At 36.0% G+C, this 20313-nt stretch overlaps 1 protein-coding gene across 3 annotated transcripts in view; it reads right to left on the bottom strand.

Annotated features, from left to right (window-relative positions):
- LOC115215754 (neuronal acetylcholine receptor subunit alpha-3-like) overlaps positions 1–20313 on the bottom strand; it is a 784372-nt gene that overhangs the window by 707765 nt on the left and 56294 nt on the right. The window lies entirely within an intron of this gene.

Here is a 20313-nt window from a genome sequence, read left to right as displayed (position 1 = left end):
GGGGTCCTAGTCGATTAGATCGACCCAGTACGCATCTAGTAATTAATTTATCGACTCCGAAAGGATGAAAGACAAAGTCGACCTCGGCGAAATTTGAACTCAGAACGTATATACTGAGGAAATACCGTTAAGCATTTCGCCCCGGCGTGCTAACGTTTCTGCAGCTCGCCGTCTTTGAAGTAATCTTTATACATAAAAGAGAGGTTGTGTGTCTGGCTCCTACGATTTAGATTCCTAACTACTCTCACAGTTTACGATTTCAAAAAAAATTTACCATCATTTTTTTCCATTTTAATGCATTTTGTTCGCTATTATATAAGGGAAGTAAAGATTAAAAAAAAAATTACCATCATTCTTTTTCCATTTTTAATGCATTTTTTGCTATTTTTTGGCTATACCTCTCTAAAAATGCTTATATAGTTATTTCCCTTACAAACCCGTGCAACGCCGGGCGATACTGCTAGTAAATAATATAACAAGACGGTTTGAGTATTGCACTGAATATAGACTTAGTCATAGCACCAGTGACCTAAATAGACAACCCGTGAGATGCTCCTATATTCTAGTAGGAGGTGTAGAAGATATGTATACTTAAAAAATGAAGACAACCTCGAATGGACAACATCTCATCAGAGACTTTGAAAGGTTGATGTGTTGTTATAAATCATCAAGGCACTGACAATCAAGTATCAGACGAAGTGGGAACCAAACCTGTGACAAAATGAATGAGTTCTATTTAGATCAAGAAGTACCACTGATCATTTAAACAGCCGTAAATGAAGTAAGCAGATGGAAATTAGCTCATCCATGTAGATATTTAGCTATCGGAAAACCCCTCAAAAGCTATGTTAACTTCACCAAACTTCTACGGACTTCAATATTTCGTGTAAGGATTTCTGGCAGCAATAAGGTATTTTAAATTTCACACTATCTTTATTCAACCGATCTAAGAACTATACTAATTTTCAAAGGATATGATTTCTCTGAATAAGAAATGGCAGACTTATTTAAGACAACATTTAAAGTTTAACAGCTGTCTCTTTTCCTTAGAAATTTTCTACATCTTTATGTAATGTTTTACATTCAGAAGATACTACATGATGGCGGACTACTTTTCATGTTCCTTTCATAGTTCCTTTAAGAAGTGGGTTTTTCTGACGAATTTGATCAAATGGAATTCAGGAAAATAGAATTCCAAGATCTCACAATCAGTCTATAGAATGGTAGAAGCTGATATGAATGTTGATCACTTCAGATAAATGCAATGTTCTCATTATTTGCCGTAACCAAAATGCAATAATCATGAAGCTAAACGGACGAAATCGGGAAGAAGTTGATAACGTTAAATGCATCAGATCCGATTTGAGAACAAGTGACTAAATAAAGGGCATGAAAACAGAAAATATCCTGACTTTATCGTCCATGATTCAGCCAATGATCTTGCGGAAAACCAGTTCGATCAGGTTCTCTAAAACAGCTTCAACGGTACAAGTCTCTGACGTTAGTCGTTCTGTTTACTAGCAACAAAACGAGATATTCACAGTCAGAGTGGAATGAAGGAATGTGATATTCAAACAGTGCACTTTAGGAAGCTGCTACGCTTTTCGTAGGCAAGGCAACAGCAGTTTTGTCTGGCAGCAGCTCGTCAAATTTACTGACAGGCAACAGTCACTTTAGCAAAAGTGAAACACACAAACATGTACATTACAGTCCTACATCTCGTCATCATTCCTTGTTCAAAAACATTGATGCAAGGCAAAGATGAGAATGAGAGAGGGTGAAAATATCGAGAAATTTTAATGATTTGTTATTGGCTTGAACAACGGTGGCCTAGTTAAATGTGACAGAAGACACAGAGTGTCGAGAGTGACATCCCAACCACTAGAGTCACTTATAGGAATATGATGATGATGATGATGATGTTTGGGGTTAAGTGTTGAGATGAATTTGGATATATATTCGGAAAAGTTACATGTAATATGGAAAAGGTATTCCTTTTATAGAAGTATTGGCTATAAGGTAACGATTTAGGTATATTTAAATGAACAATTTGAGTAAATTTAAATGAAAGGAAATATTTCAAGAAAACCAATGGAGTAAAATATTATTCAGTGTGCTAATTAGGTCTCGGTTTAAATCGATAGCAGTCTAGATAGCTTGTAAATGGATTTAAATTTGAATGTATATGATTAGGAAATATTTAATTAAATGTGTAAGTACAGAACTATTGAAGAAGTATAATACTTTTGTGCATCACTAAAAGAAATAATGATTGAATTATCTGGTAAGTGCAAAAATTCAAAAATAAATTGTTTGTACTTGAATTAGCCGTTTGTTTCCATGCCAACAATTACGAATATAATTGTAAGGGTGCAGCACAAATAAGAAATTGCCACAATGGATTCGACAAGCGTATAGATGACGATTACAAGGACACATTCACAAATGCATTCATGTATTCAATAAATAAAAACAAATTTGGATGCACAAACTGCTATTGATTTCATAATCGAATAGAATGCATGTATATGCATGGCTTCGTGTGTATCTGTGCGTGTGTAGGTGGTGGTGGTGGTGTTTGTGAGAGTGCGTTTGTATATTTGGAAAATACTAAATAAATTAATTGAAAGAATGATGAATTATAAATGAGTTCCAATAAAGATTTTGAGTGTAACTTATTAATACAAACTGGAAGATGGGTTAAATAAATCGAAGCGTAGACTTTTATCTTGGTGTGTTTCGAATATTCGAAATGCATTGGCGCCTGTAATAATTCATGTATAATTGGAGAAGATTAGTCATTAGATTTTAAAGCAGATAAAAGTAATATAAATGGATATTTACATAAATATATGAAAACGCACATATGTATATTCGGTTTTTGATCTTTAGCTTGCCGTAGTCATTAGACTGCGGCCATGATGGGGCACCGCGTAGAACAATTTTGCTTTTTAGTCGAATGATTTGATCGCAGTACTTATTCTGTAACTCGTGGTATTTATTCTATCGGCCTCTTTTCAGGGGTTTGTTAAAGTGTTGGCATATGCTGTAGAATGAAATAGATGATAATTTTATATATGGATGGAATGTTTGAGGGTGTTGAAATGACAAAGAAAATTTATCTATCAATGAATGTAGATATATGAATATTTATATATATGTTTATATGTGTATATATATATATTTATATATATGTTTATGTTTATATGTGTATATATAAATATTTATATATATGTTTATGTTTATATGTGTATATATAAATATTTATAAAATCTGTATAAAAATATGTATAAATCTGAAATCACTTCAAAGAAACTCATTGTAGTATTATGAATATTTGTTTCCTTTTAGACCCGTATAGGTGTTATAGAAACTTATAATGACGATTATAATAATGTGCATGTGTAAGCCGGCGAGCTGGCAGAAACGTTAGCGCGCCGGGCGAAATACTTAGCGGTATTTCGTCTGTCTTTGTGTTCTGAGTTCAAATTTCGCCGAGGTCGACCTTGCTTTTGGGGTCGATAAACTAAGTCGATTAGGTTGACGCCAGTACGCGTCAATCTAATCGATTGTCCCCCTCCACCAAAGTTTGTGCCTAGATTAGAAAAGAATAAGATATATGGGTAAATATTGAATTTAAATGACAAATTTATATAGGTTTAGGACATTGATTGAATAAGTAATGACAAAATGTGGTGACTGCATATGGATCTTGTTATAAAGATATAAATTGCGCAAAGTAGAGTGTAGTTTATGAAGATATAAATAGTATTCTTTTATTTGTTTCAGTCATTTGACTGCGGCCATGCTGGAGCACCGCCTTAAAGGCTTTTTCCGAATCAGTAAGTTACGGGGAAGTAGATACACTAACATCTGTTGTCAAGCGATGGTGTAGGGACAAACAGACACTCACACCCACAAAACAACATATACATATAGAGACGATAGCCTTATTTCATTTTCCGCCTACCAAATCCACTCACAAAGATTTGGTCAGCCCGCATAATAGAGGACACTTGCGCAGGTTGCCACGCAGTGGGAACCCGAACCATGTGGTTGAGAAGCAAGATTCTTACCACACGGCTACGCCTGCGCCTATGTAAATATTTTATGTGATTCAAGGAAAATATAATTTATCTGTGTATTTACAAGCACCTTTGTCCTTCGTTGTACAGTAATGTTATCATGAAAAGATCTTTGTTTTACAACTCTATTGCATGAATTTTGTAATTACTTATGTAGCAGTAGTAAAACAAAGTGTGTTTTTTTTTTCATGCGGTTTGTATGATTTAAAGATTAGACTTGTAATACAGAATATAAATTGTGATTAAAGGAAAAACTCAATGATTAGTTCACATCCGTTTATACTTTACATAATGAATATCATTTTTAATTTATACTTGTCAAGTGAAGCAGTCGATATAGATTCTGAACGTCTGTTACGAAATTATATATCTGCAAGGGAGATTTTATAACTGTCCGTTACAAAGAGAGAGTCACTGTATTTCTTTATAATTTATACCGCTTTGTTACTGCAAGTCTCCCCAAAGGAAACAATCTTCCAAAGAAATTTCAAATTAAATAGTATTCGCTTCATGTATTTCGTTAAAGCTTACGAATTGTTTCCTAATGTTAATATATTCTTAAAGTGATTCACTCCTTATGCTATACTCAGTATCTGTATGACAATGATATCTTCGCAATTCTCTCGCTGTATATAACAACAAGCGTGCTCAATCCTTACTTCAACATTATGAGTAGTCGTGAGCCTCAGCTTGAAGTCGTTGCACACTATCTCAAGTTGTGATAAATAAATTTTATTCATCGTATTTCCTACATGCTATTAAATGTAAGTTTTGTACTTAAGATGAAATCATATATTCCAAAGAACAAGCATGATCTTATTCCTGTGTGTATGTGTGTGCTTTTATATACATGCATACTTATACGAACGTATATGCGTGTGTGTATGTGCATATATATATATATATATATATATATATATATATATATATATATATATATACTATATTTGTTCCACGTCTTCGCGTTGTTGTGTTTTTTTGTGCTTTCTTGTTTGGATTAACTTTATATATATATATATATGTGTGTGTGTGTGTGTGTGTGTGTGTGTGTGTGTGTGTGTGTATATATATATACACACAGTATTATACATACATACATATATAATGTGTATATACAAACATTCACAGGCATACAAAGACACCCACATATATACATATATAGAGAGAAAAAAATTAAGTGGAAGAGAAAGATAGCGAGACAGCGGGTAAAGTAAATTGCCAGCATATTTCATTCAGTAAATACACATTCAACAAAACGCAATGGAAACATGTATACTTCCATGGAACTGCATATATTTCTCGCTGTCTTCAGTTAAATAAATGCTCGACCTCAGTTAAAGGGGTAAAATATTCTGAAACAACAAAAGCTAGATTGAGAAAGAATTACTTTAGCTAGATTGAGAAAGAATTACTTTATCCTCTCAATCTAAGTTTCACACAATGTGTTTACTAACAAAAAATACAAGTTTTGTAGGTTTAACCTACAACAGCAATCATCAAGAGATGAAAGATTAAATTAGTTTAACTACCGTAAATCCTCGAGTATAATCCGCATTTTTCCCACAAAATTTACAGGTCAAAATACCTAGTGCGTACTATATACGAGGTTAAAAATGAAAATTATTTTCTAAGCAAAGTCCGAGTCTCTATTTGCTGCCCGGCAATGTTTATTCAGAAGCATTTTGTGATGTCGGGTGCGGAAATACCTTAAATCATCCATAACTTGCAGTTAGTAACATTTATTAAACGTTATTACTGTTATATCTTTATTTTCTGCAAACAAAATGCTCAAAAAAGCTACACGTTTGCATTATGTTATATATACAATAATAATAAAGGAGGTTACCGTATACATTTTTACAAACCAAGGACGTTATATAGACCTCCTTGACTCAAGTTAGAGAAGGGGTGCGTATTATACACAAGGTTTAGGTTTTTCAGAGGTACAGCCCCTAAAAATCTCCTGCGTATTATACTCAAAGGCTGACTATACTCGAGGATTTACGGTATTGATAATGTGAATATATACAATGTAATACAATTGAATTCCATTCAGGTTTATGTACGCGCGTGAGATTGTGTGTAGGAGTATGCATAAGACAAGGTATAATTTTCATATTTAAAACCAGTATAACTGGCAATACAGCCATGGATTTACAATGTAGAATGATGATGAACTATAAGATCAGACCTTGCTTCCCATAAGAATAAGCGGACTTCTTTCCTGATCTAAAAACTGTTGTTAGCCTGGCGTGAGTTAACAAAGAACATATAAAGTGTTTTGCCTGCATTGATAATCCCACACAAATAACTATGTATGTATATATTCTTTTACTTGTTTTAGTCATTTGACTGCAATCATGTCGGAGCACCGCCTTAAAGCGTTTTAGTCGAAAACATCGACCCCAGGACTTATTCTTTGTAAGCCTAGTTCTTATTCTATCGGTGTCTTTGGCCAAAACGCTAAGTTACGGTGGCATAAACACACCAGCATCGGTTGTCAAGTGGTAGCAGGTGTACAAACACTGATATACACACGTAAAAACACACGTACACTTAGTGACGTTTAGTTGACGACTATGATTTTCCTTCAAGGTATAACATTGCAAGTAGCTGTTTTTATTAATTTTTGTATAAACATCAGCCATCTGCTAAATCATCGATAGATTTGTATGCTGAATACATATATTCTGATAGCCGAGGTAGCCCCTTTCAGTTACTATGTAGAGTTTGTATTTATTACAGGATTCGCTTTGGTAGAATCCATTGATTTTAGTGGGTTCACAACTTGTACTATGCGTCTCTGCCAGTGATTGCAGTCCCAATCAGAGTGTATCTTATGCGCTTTATTAGAGGATTGGAGCATTTTAGCCACAGTTTCTACCAATATAAGTATATTCACAGCCTTAGTCAAGTTTAATTGACGACTATAATATTCCTTTGCAGTGGAAGTAAACCTGGAAACATATTGCTGACAAGCAAGCTTCTTACGACAGAGTAACGCCTGCACACGTATGTATATACATATATTGAAAATTATTGTAAACTAGCATGACTATGCTGTCGCAAGGCCAGTAGCCAGTCTTTAAGTATGCGGTTATAAACGCTGACCTTGGTCGGCAGAAGTGATTTCTACTTCTCTGGTTAAATAAGAATGTTTTTTTTACTAACAATATTTACGTTTTGTAGCAAGGATGGCAAGAAATAATTCACTAAATGGTCGCAAGTTGCCCTTACATATACATAGTTTATATTTATTAAAAGAGCCACTTTGTTAGCAAATGAATACCCTGCTGTGAAAAGTCATTTTTCAGCGATTGCATTTACAACACGCGAGAAGGATTTTTTGCATCCATTAACTTTGGGAGTTCATAATTTGTACTATGCGTCTCTGCATAGTTTCCAGCATGTATTAGGCTACGAATGTCTACCGAATACGGCATTTGAGAAGGTCTGACGTTCAGTACTTTAGTGAAGGGCCAATAGTGCCTGTCTTACCTGGAATTAGCAGTGAGGAATGGAATGAATGATCTTGTGTCGACACTAATAGATGTTTCCAAACGTCAAGTAAAACCAAATGAATATACATTGTAAATTAAGGTAGAAAAAAATTCAGTTGTAACTGAGTTTTGTGTATATGATATTCTTATACACAAACATGATACGCATGTTAAAGCTACTTTTCTCTGTGCGGACAAGAAAATAGCATACATTGATAGATCTTTCTTTTATTCATGTTTGTTCCATATATAGAAATAAATCTAATAAACCATCATCAATTATCATTATCAAAGAAATGACAGATTTTCAGTGTGAGAAAAAGTATTAAATATCAGACATGTTTTTCACATGGGAGGAAAATAGCTGCGAGCACATTTAGTTCATTAGATTAAGAAAAAATCTAATGATATTAAATGTTTAGTAGTTATTTTTGTTACAAATTTCAACGCACATATCGAAACATACGCATATTTTTGCAGTAATGTATGTGTGAGTGTGTGTGTGTGTTTGTGCGTATGTTTCTGTGTGTTTTTGTGTGTGTTTGTGTGTAATTGCTACACAATAAAGTAAAAAACTCAAAACCTGGATAGAGCATTTTTGTTTGTATTTTGGTCATATTTACCTACAACATCACGTTTATGTATGTTCATGCATGTGCGCCTACGTATGTATGTATGTTTCTATGTATGTATGTATCTATGTATGCATGTATATATATATATATATATATATATATATATATATATAATATATATATATATACATACACATTTATAAATACAGACAAGCATACACGCACGCGCATAACCTGTTTTCTTATATTTACTTACAAATGTATTATACATACATACATATATATAGGGAGAGTTCACAAAAAAACAAAAGACGAAGTCATGTGGTGTAGACAACAAACAAATGTCTTAATATAACGCTCGGTAAGTGAAAAAGTCTTTAACGTTTCGAGCCTACGCTCTTCCACAGAAAGGAACACAGAAAGAAACAAGGAGAGATTGTGTAGTGGCTTGTAATCTATCATATATATATACATATATATATATATATTAATGTATAAACACACACACACACACACACACACACATATATATATATATATATATATATATATATATAAATGTATGTATGTATAGGGTTGGCTAGAAAGTAAGTTCGGATGTTTACTGTGAAGTAAAAGTAAGTCATTTTTTGTCCTAAAAAAGAATGAACTTTAATCAATTATATATTTTCTTTTTTGTTGGATGACATTTTGCCATCTTTCCGACAACTTCCCGATTCTGCGTTCATAGAACTTTTGGTCCTTATCAGCCAAAAACCGAAGCAAGTATGATTTCAGGTCATCATCAATAGTGAAAGTTTTACCCTTCAAACAATTTTGCAAACTTCAAAGTAAAAGGCTAATCTGATGATGCAAGGTCAGGGCTACATGGTGGATGTGTCATCAGTTCTCAACCAAGTTCCAATAATGTTTTCACGAGTTAGCAAAGACGTCTGTTGTCTAGTGGTGTCATGGTGGAATACGATTCCTTTAAGATTTGCCAATTCTGGCCGGTTTTCTTTGATTGCTTCCTCCAGTTTCATTAGCTGTTGAGAGTAAACATATCCGGGAGATCAGTTTCATTGTTCCATTAATTTTGTTTAACAGATAGCCTTTTAAACATCCCGCTTATATGTCTTATTTTTACTTTCTAACTCCAACGATTAGCAATCACAGTGATCTAATACAGACTGAAGAAAGTCCGTCTAACTCGAGCCGCTGAATCTATAAATCTGCATGTACTTGATGAATTGTGCAGGTCTTTGGATATGACATCATCATATTTAAGCGACTAGATCTACTCATAAATTTAGGATAACATAATTTTGGAAATATATGATGTGGACAGGCTGGCGTGGTTGTTTCGTAAGAGGTTCGCTTCCAATCCACATTATTCCGGGTTCGGTCTTACAATATCTCACTTGACAAGTACAATTGCTCAGGGCGGCCAAAACCTTGTAAGTTGATTTGGTAGATAGAAACCGAAAGATGCTCGTCATATATGTATGTAAACGTGCCCATATAAATGTATGTGTTTGTGTTTTTCCACCAGTACCGCTTGACAACCGGTCTCCATAACTTAGCTGTTTGGCAAAAGAGACCGATGAAATAAGAACCAGACATAAAGAGATAAATAATGGGGGTCGATTCGTTCCACTATAGCTCTTCAAGGCGGTGCTTCAGAATGGCCGCAGTCCATTGACTGAAACAAATAAAATATAAAAAGTAAAAACAAAAAGAACACGAAGAAAACCCCCATGCATGGACGAAACATGTTTGCTGTGACAGCAGTGGTCTTTCTTTGTCATAATTTCCAGCTGTGAATCTCTTGGATTTATTTCACTCGAAAATTATTAACATTTTATATTCTAAGTTTCTTATCTGCAGTCCAGAGAATGTAATCATATATTCTAGAGTTAATTACGAACGGTAGAATTATGTGACATCACGCGAGCCTCATGCACGTCTATAATCGCAATTTGTAAAACGCGGAGGAAATGACTTCATTAGTCAGTAAATTGTGGAATGCGAAATAGATTTACAGATGAATAGCGACTTGTTGAAATTACGGATTACAACAGATTCCACAGTACGGAAATGGAACAAATCTGTTCCATTCATTTTCTGTAAAAAGTGGTGAGCACGTACAGGTACGGGACGGGCGTGATTTTAAATAGTTTTACTTTAAATAGTTTTATAATTAACGTTACAAAATATGTTTATCACGGAAAAGGCAATAACATGGTGGAGTTGATATTAGTATTACATTTTAAAATTAGAAATTTCGCTGTTAGCAAAATTTTTCATTTTCCAACCACTCTCTAATTTTAATAAAGTCACTGAAACTGCGGCCGTCTTGCAGCCACTCTTACTCTCAAATTTTCCATGATATTTCACTTGCATTAACTGTTTCTTTTTTTAAATTTTTATAGTTTTCCTCGTGTTGCTATTCACTTTTCTTTTGACCGTCCTGCAGTTCTAACAAGCTGTATTTAGAACTATACAGTTACACAAACATCGCATCTCTCTCTCTCTCTCTCTCTCTCTCTCTCTCTCTCACACACACACACACACACACACACACACACACACACACATACACACACACACATACACACACACACACACACACACACACAAGCACGGAAACACAGGACTGCACATACGTACACTCATATATAGGCGTAAACGCACACCTAAACGTTGCTTCGAAATTTATATGTAAATTTATGCGTATCTGATTTAATTTCATACATTTTCTGTATATTAACTAAGGCTAATAATATGCAATCGATTGAATTACTAATTTCTTCTGAAAAACCAGCGGTCTAAGATGTTTGGACGAGCGTTTGAGAAATGAATATTTCATACCATACTCTACTAGCGTACGGTAGCGAAACATGTGTAAAGATTGTATAATTTATAAGTTTTACTCTACAAAATTTACTCACAGGGCTTGATCTGTCCAAGCATCCACTCACTGAAATTGAAACCAAAATTTCTTGTTTGCGAAGTGGACTCCATGATCAAACAGTGTTGGTTGCGTCTTATAATTACAGAATGAATATATTCTTAATAGCTTAATACTTTCTATGGCCTGCTATAGTAGGAGCACTCCGTCGGTTACGACGATGAGGGTCCCAGCTGATACGATCAACGGAACAGCTTGCTCGTAGAATTAACGTGCAAGTGGCAGAGCATTCCACAGACACGTGTACCCTTAACTTAGTTCTAGAGGAGATTCAGCGTGACACAGAGTGTGACAAGGCTGGCCCTTTGAAATACAGGTACAACAGAAACAGGAAGAAAGAGTGAGAGAAAGTTGTGGTGAAAGAGTACAGCAGGGTTCACCACCACCCCCTGCAGAGCCTTGTGAAGCTTTAGGTGTTTTCGCTCAATAAACACTCATAATACCTGGTCTGGGAATCGAAACCGCGATCCTACGACCGCGAGACCGCTGCCCTAACCACTGGGCCATTGCGCCTCCACGGCCTGCTATATTAATGACATGAAAGAACGGAAAAAAAACTTACATATCACGAGGTGATAGTTTTAAGCTATATAATAACAATAGAAATGGTTGAATGTAAATGAGATATTTCTCTCGCCATGGCTACTAGTATTACATTACAAACGTCTATCTCTGACATTTCTTTCATTAGAAAGTTTAGTAAATTAAAGCCAGCTTGAAACTAACTTGCCTGTTTTGGCTGTTCTTTAATCTAATCCACTTAAAATAGAACTATTGACAAACTTCAATGAATTATCTTAGTTCCTGAAGCTTCACACACCTTTAAGATTTGGTTGCTTGCCTTTACACGGTAGAGACTCGAAGTAGTTAGTACTTCTTATCTTGGTCTCCAGAAAAGTTTGAAACTATTTCTTAGTGCACTATCTCTCACGACATAAGAACTGCGCTAAAATTTGTTTTCACCTACCTGTTAAATACGCATGCGACGAAACTTAGCTACTCGCCAACTATTGACCACAGTGAGATATCTTCAAAAACTCATTTCAAACTGTAACTTGAAGCAGAAAGACGAATGTATTGGGATTCATTTTTATCCACAATCACTACTGTTTGCGTACGAATCAGATACTGGAAACGAAACCCAAAACTTGACTTCAGCAGTGAACCAGAAACGTGTCTTGGAAGTAACTCCTGAGAGAGCTCCAAATCTCTGACTTTGCCTTTTCAGATTAAAATCATGTAGTAGACCTCACCGAAGTGATAAGATACTATTTTTCACCAAATATCCCTCCGACATGCACAAAAAAAAAAAAGTTTGAAAAGGAAAATGTTTCAAGTATAGAAAGAACTAGCAGTATCGCCCAGCGTTGCTCGGGTTTGTAAGGGAAATAACTATATAAGCATTTTTAGAGATGTAAAGTATAATAGCCATCTCAATATGGCTAACCACAAAGGGGGATGTTACTGTAGCTTTTTACGTTCTGAGATTTAATAATAAATTTTTAGAGAGTTACTTCCCTTATATATGCCAAAATGCATTAAAAAATGGGAAAAATTGATGGTAATTTTTTTTTTAAATCGTAGACTCATCGTAGACGTGCGCTAATATCCAGAAGGGCTCGATATGAATCACGACTATAAGATACCCGGTTTTGGTTAAACTGCACTGCAAAATGTGGGAGTAGTTAGGAATCTAAATCGTAGGAGACGGACAGCACACAACCTCTCTTTTATATATAAAGATATGCCCTTACAAACGTCTGCAGATGCACAGAAAATAAGTACATACTTCTTTTCACTTTGTGACGTATACCTGTATCCCTTATACGTTAAGCAACTTTCTTATGTCATTTTTGGATTTGGTTTGCAAGGTTCTTTATGTGAGTTCGTGTGTTGAAGCATATTCTGTTAACTCTGGGGAGAGTCATCTTCTAGTGCCTTATAATTTAACACACTCACCGGTAAAATTTCCACTCATTTTCAATAGTTGTTCACTCTGTCCGTTATTGAAGTTACGTTCCTTTTGCTTGTGCGGATGTGTAGGTCAGTGTGTGTGCGCGCATACACATGTATATATGTATGTATGTATGTATGTATGTATGTATGTATGTATGTATGTATGTATGTATGTATGTATCCATGCATGCATGTATGTATGTATGCATGCATGCATGTATGTATGCATGCAAGTTTGTATATGCATTATGTATGTGTGTGTTCGTTTGTATATATGTATATAATAATTAAACCTTGGTTTAACTTCATTAAACGTGTTTGCTGATATTCCGGAAGATTATTACTGCATCAGTTGTCCCTAAGATAGGGTTGGTGACTAAAAATCATACAGGTTTTATTCAAATGATTCAGTTAAATTGATTTCACTAATGACGAAACATGTTTCCTCGAAGTACCTGATTCTGCTCAGGTGTTGTTCTTTGAATTGCTTCGCTACGGGGAAGCACATTTGCATATCGTTAACGCTAACAGCTAAACAATTTTAATGGTGGACTACCTCAAAGCTGTTACTAAATCCATCTACTTAGAAACCGTGTTCAACTTAGATGTGACAGTTAACAAAATGTTTTCTGGCAATGAGTGAGCTTACAGAATCCGTTAACACGTCGGTCGAAATGCTTTACAACATTTTTTCCAGCTCTTTATGTTTTGAATTCAAATACCGCTGAGGTTAATTTTGCCTATCATTCATTCAAGTCAATAAAATAATTTACCAGTCGATTACTGAAGTCGATGTAATCGACTTGTCCCTTCCACTCAAAAGTAACTAGCCAGGAACTTTTAAACGGACAGGAGTTTCATCCATGGCTACTGTGTTAAGCTCGGTTACTTATATGCCAGGAAAACAGAGTAATCGGCATTATGAGTCCTGGAACTCAAGGAAAAAACATACAACTGTTGATTTACTTAGCGCATAGTAAAGGTACTGAATTTTCAATCATAAGGTCGGGGGATCAAATCATGTACTGGGCAGCGTACTGTGCTCTTGAACAAGGTATATCATTTCATGATTTTCCCATGTACTCAGCTGAAAATGAGTTGACTGCTAGTGTAGATCAATCTCCCGCTCGCTGTTATATCGTTGTTGTTCCGTTGGGTCAAAGATGGGATGTCTGTGAGGGTGTCTCTATCTCCTCGTCTCTAAATGGACACGTAAAAAGAATTAATGAAAGCTACCGAATCATAAAGACAAACCAGGTTATAAGCGCTTGAGAAAGATAGTTATATAGCTCTTACTACTGAGAAGCGTTTTATTACAATGGTAAGGTATTTACAGCATTTGAAAAGACAGGCTATTAAAATCTTCAGTTCAAAAGTCTTAGGATCCGCCTTACAAATGATGTTTAGTATTTCCAACGAATTATGACCAATTATATTCATGTAAACACTTTGACGAGAGTATCAAACGGAAGGGAAATAATATTTTATCAAAATTCTTCAAATTTGCTCGTATATTTTTTAAGAGAATGTAATGAAAATATATATTTTCAAATGAATTTTGCTGCATTTGAAATTATCGAATTAAGCTTTACAGATCGTGTTCTGAACACTTCACACTTATGCTCGTTCAATGAAATGCCTTCTTTTACTAATGAGCATTACATATTTCCTAATATGAATCTAATTGTTTTTGTCCAGTGTTACTCATTTCTTTGAAAGAATGATATTTTAATAAATGTTCAGTTTCCGCTCCGATGGGATGCTATAATGGCTATCAATGACATAAATGTAGCTCTTAATGGAGGCTATCATGAGACATCACAGGCTTTTAACCATATTACCACATCATCCTACTATAAATGGGCAGTGTGAATATGAAATCCTGCGTCGTTTGGCAAGATACTTTAAACTGACCTCTATCTTGATTTATTCTTACTTCAAAGGAGTTTTCCTCAGATCAGATGAAAGGTCAGATTCATTGACATAAAATCCCGCTAAAATTTGGTAGAATTTGGTCAGATGGTGTTGTTAAACTAACAGATTACGTTCACATCATAATTGCTATGTATCTGATTTCACTAACATGCTTTAGGTTGACCTAGGCTATGGACAAAGTCAATTGTGCAAGGAAGTGACGTGTACGTGATGGAACCAGGAATGGTTGTAGCCCAAAGCGAATTTCTCAACAACACGACGTCAGCAATAATATAGCATAAAACACCCAGACTTCAGTTGTTATTGCTTGCATGTCCTTAAATCTGTTGTCATCTTATAAATACTTTGACAACAAAACTACAAACACTTAATTGGGCCCTCTGCAATTAAGTAAATATCATACATTGAATTGGAACTTCAATAAGATATGACCGCAAAGTTAACTGTAAATTGTCAAATCACATAACCCTTTAGGAATATTACTATAGGGATATAAAATTAGATTAAGACACCAGAGTAAACCATATAATTTCTCTCAATGAGAGAGAGTTTTCATGGTCTCTTGGCATGCTAGAAATAACAAGTATATCTTTCCTCAGAACCCGAATTACTGTATAACCAACGAAATGACACATTCGATAGTATCCCGTCAAACATGAATGATCAGAGAGGAGAGATGATAGTTATTATGTAGTCTCGAACGTTCCTCGAGTTAAACAAAGCCAAGAGTATTCAAATCAGGAAAGTGACAACAAAGGGAAATTTTCGTGGTAGCTTATTCTGTTAGAAATAGCTGACTACCATCTTAGAAACGAGGAACATACGTAACTATTATAGATAAGAAAGAAAGGCGACAGCTGTAACTCCTTCAAATTTAGGCCTTCTCAATCAGAACTTAGGTGGGATTAAACAAGTGAAAATATAAAGCGAACCCACATTTGAATTTCTAAGGCCCATACCCACAGGGTCTTGACTGGATGCAGGGCCTCACAGACAAGAAAGGGTATATTGAAACCAGACAACGGTCCGTAACGTTTGCAATTGTGCTCCGATGCAGTCACACATTATCGCAGAAATTGGTGCTATATCGGACAATGTTTAAAGTTTATCAATGAATAAATCTATAGAAAGATATAGATTCAGAATGTTAGTTAACGAAAGAAATACCGTGACGAATCTTTTACATTTCCATAAAAAACGCCATATTGGACTAGTAAGTTATAAACGACCCTGAAAACATGAATGGAAAAGCTGTAGTCACCATGAATTCATGGGACTAAACTAAAATAAAACGAACGCACACGCATACGTAAGTATATATTTAAGATATAACACACACACACACACACACACACACTCACATATATATATATATATATATTATATATATATATATATATATATATATATATTATATATATATATTTATATACAGATACACAATTTAAGAGTGCAAATATTCATATATCGATTGCAGAAACTGGAATTTATATAAAGTTCTCTCACTGGCAAAAAGCCACATATTCCTTGCAAAAAATTATTGTTGATCGAATTGATGCAGTATATGTTGCACTGTACATTTTGTTTTTCATGCAGAACAACCACAAAAAGCAACATCAGGCAAGAAGAACACTACTGCTGCTGCTGCTAACACTACCAGCAGCAGTAGCAGCAGCAACAGCACCACCACCACCACCACCGCCGCCGCTGCTGGTGCTGCTGTTGTTGTTGTTGTTGTTAAGCAACAAGACGGGTAAGGGTGATTAGGCGATGGTCTAGGGCTTAGGGACGGGAGACCCCGGACCTTGGAAAAAAAAATTTGGTCGTCTTGTTGTAGTCGAGGGCTCTTCGTTGACGCCCGACACCACTGAGAGGTGGCCCTTGAAGTCGCTTGAAATGGAGATATCAAGGTCCAAATTCTTCAATGGCTGCTGGTGGTGCTGGTGGTGGTGCTGGTGGTGGTGGTGCAACTCCTCCTCCTCCTCCTCCTCCTCCTCCTCCTACTACTACTACTACTACTACTACTACTACTACTACTACTACTACTACTACTAATAATAATAATAATAATAATCCTTTCTACTACAGGCACAAGGCCTGAAATTTTGGGGCAGATACCTAGTCGTTTACATCGATCTCAGTGTTTCATTGATACTTAATTTATCAGCCCCAAAGGAATGAGATGGAAAGTCAACCTTGGCGAAATTTGAACTAGATCTGGCAGGATTCTTTCCCCATCCAAAACGTCTCCTGTTTCAGCTGTAGTGTTTCAAGTGTCAGTACATACAATGACGCGAGAGAGAGGAATATCTTGACGGTCGAAGTGCATGATACTAAATGGCTTAGATTGATGGCCCTTGAACCTAATCACCAAGCAGATGTCTCTGTAAACTACGGCAGTCCGCCTCCTTTTGTGAGAGGTGCATCACTCCATCTATAGAAGAATTGCTGTCCATTCAGCGTTCCAGCCTATCATTCGTTACGAACTGTCGATCAAGTTGAAAAGATATATAGACTAGCGAGATTCGAATATCATGGTCCGTCTATGGTCCGCATGCAACGTTTGGGCTTCGAGTTTTATAGTTATCCGAAGATTAGTCTGGCAACGAACTCATCGGTTGCGACGCCTTTTGGGAGCTTATCTTCTAAGATTCTAAGTTTCTCACTCCTATGTTTTATGCTATAGATATAACTTTACTAAACCTTATTGACTCTACTCTAATCTCACTTTTGCAGAGCAAAGCATCATTTGTTGTTGATGATCGTCCCAGTTAACATCTGCATAACTAATTCACTAATTAGGCGCAGGAGTGGGTGTGTGGTATGTAGCTTGCTTACCAACCACATGGTTCCGGGTTCAGTCCCACTGCGTGGCATCTTCGGCAAGTGTCTTCTACTATAGCTAGACTACACATGGCCGTAGTCTAATGACTGAAACAAGTAAGTGTAAAACTAAAAGTAAAAGTGTGTGTATATATATATATATATATATAATTATGCATAGATATGTATAAATATTTAAATGTGTGCACACACTCATATATATGTGTGTGCGTGAGCGTATTTATGCGTCGATATGTCTGTATTATGTATATATGCATGTGTGTGTATATATATTTTTTCTGTGTGTGTGTGTGTATGTCTGCGTATGTGTTTGTGTCTGCGTGTCTTAATTTTCTAAATTTATGTGCTTATCCGTGTTTCTGTTTGCATGTTTGTGTTGGTTTGTGTCAGAGGCTTAATGAGAAATACCATGAGATAATATCTTTCATACATTGCATGCAAAAGTTAAAGCGAAAAATCAATGACGCCAGTTGCGATAACAACCATTGAATATTCTTTCTCTATGTTGTGCCATTCGTGTTTACTTTGCATAATTCTCGATATAGTGTCTTGTAGTCTTTTCATTTATTTTGCAATCGATTTCGCGAGAAGGTTGACACTTCTAACTAGGGTAGTCATCTTCATTTTCTTGTAGAAATATTAAACTCTATTTCTACTTCAATTACAGAGAGCTGGTGGAGATTAAGCGAATGCATTTCCTTCGAATTTTATCGAAGCGATTCTGCTGGGCGTGACTGGCCAGTGGCTAAAACCTGCAGTTAGTGGATGATATATGTGATTGAAATGACACGAGTGCATCAACAATAAATTCTGAGAGATTTACAGTGGAATAGTCCTATAGACCAAAGGCAAAATATTTATAGAATCGGAAATTAGTTGATGGAATTGAATTCATTTTATGTAACTGCTTTTCAAGTCACCTCGACGAAATAAATTGTTAAATCAGAATCGTTTGAATTCGATCTCAGCATGTAAAGTTGACTCATTACAGTAAGAGAAATACATAGCATACTATCGTTTCTGTGACACTCTGATGTAGATAAACCTCATAATAACGCTTTTAAATTTTGGCACAAGGCCAGCAATTTCAGGAGGTGGGTAAGTCGATTACATCAACCCCAGAGCTCATATTTTATCAAGCCCGAAACGATCAAAGGCAAAGTCCACCTCGGCAGTATTTATACTCTGGACGAAATACCACGAAGCATTCTGTCCAGAGTGCTAACGTTTCTTCCAGCTCGCCGTATTAGCAATGACAAGAGTAATAATCCTTGAAATCCCTCCGACGAAAACCGGCCAGTTGATTCTCGTCATGACTGACTCTTCTCGAAAACGATATCTTGTCTCATCTCTAATCAACTGTCTAGAGAATGCCAAAGCTGGATTTGCATTGACCTCGTTGCTTAACTTGCAGAAAGGTCTACTCTAGGTACTAGGTGCCCTGCCTCGGTCAACGCATGATCCATGAATGCATCTCGGTCACAGAACCGAGCTGTTGGAAAGGAAGTTTGACAAGCGACGACCACATTCATGTCCAATTCCCTACACAGCGGATTCTAACAACATATAGAATGATTCACCAGTGGGACGTGTCTCTTCTACAGCAGGCGCTGACAAGACAGTGTCTGCTGGCCCATTTCTTCTATTACCCTAATCGTCACTTCAACCTAGTACTTCTCTACTATTATGTCTGAACTTAACCGAAATCCAAGGAAGTTAACGAGTTACACCTCCAGTGATCTACGACGCTGTTGTACGGCTTGAACCGGTCGAACTACAGACTCAACGAAATTACGCGGCTAATTTTGTCTCCTATCAACGGTTCGACTTAAAGAATTTTGAATTTTCTAATTCTGCTTGCAAGACGACCCCAGACAATAATCGCAAGTAAAAGTAAAGCTCACAGGGAAGACCCATCAAAACCAACTAATTTTCTCGACAGTCAGTCAAACCTCAATCTCCATACTGACACAACAGTTGGGATTTTCACAGAACCTATTCGAACAAAACACTTAAAATTCATTTTGCGATTCGGCCCACTATCCATTCCCGCACAATTAATTGAAGTGATACTGAAAAGCAGCACACATTTTCCTGATAGGTATCATATGCCATTTATAGTTCACTTAAAACCGAATTGTGATATTGTTGCCATTGCAATCCTGCCACTCGGGCCCATAGGATGGTTTCGTGCATAGCGTAATGGGGTTAAACAAATTCACACATGCGTAGCTGGAAACGTATCTAGGAGAAATTAAATCAAACTGAAGTAATTTTACATTTCGCATTCTGAAGGAAATAGTGTGTTTAATTTTCACCAGTTGGCTGTGACAATGTACTGTAGATACCATGATAGGTCTTGCAGCAAGCATTTCGATTGCGATTCCTTTCCTAAGCTTCTATTCTAAGTCTCTACGTTTCCGACTTTTCAATTTGTCTGTATCTGTACGGTCTTGCTAGACTTAATA

Source organism: Octopus sinensis, linkage group LG9 (genome assembly GCF_006345805.1).
Source record: "Octopus sinensis linkage group LG9, ASM634580v1, whole genome shotgun sequence".
NCBI classification, from domain to species: domain Eukaryota; kingdom Metazoa; phylum Mollusca; class Cephalopoda; order Octopoda; family Octopodidae; genus Octopus; species Octopus sinensis.
This window is presented reverse-complemented; position numbering and strand designations above follow the sequence as displayed.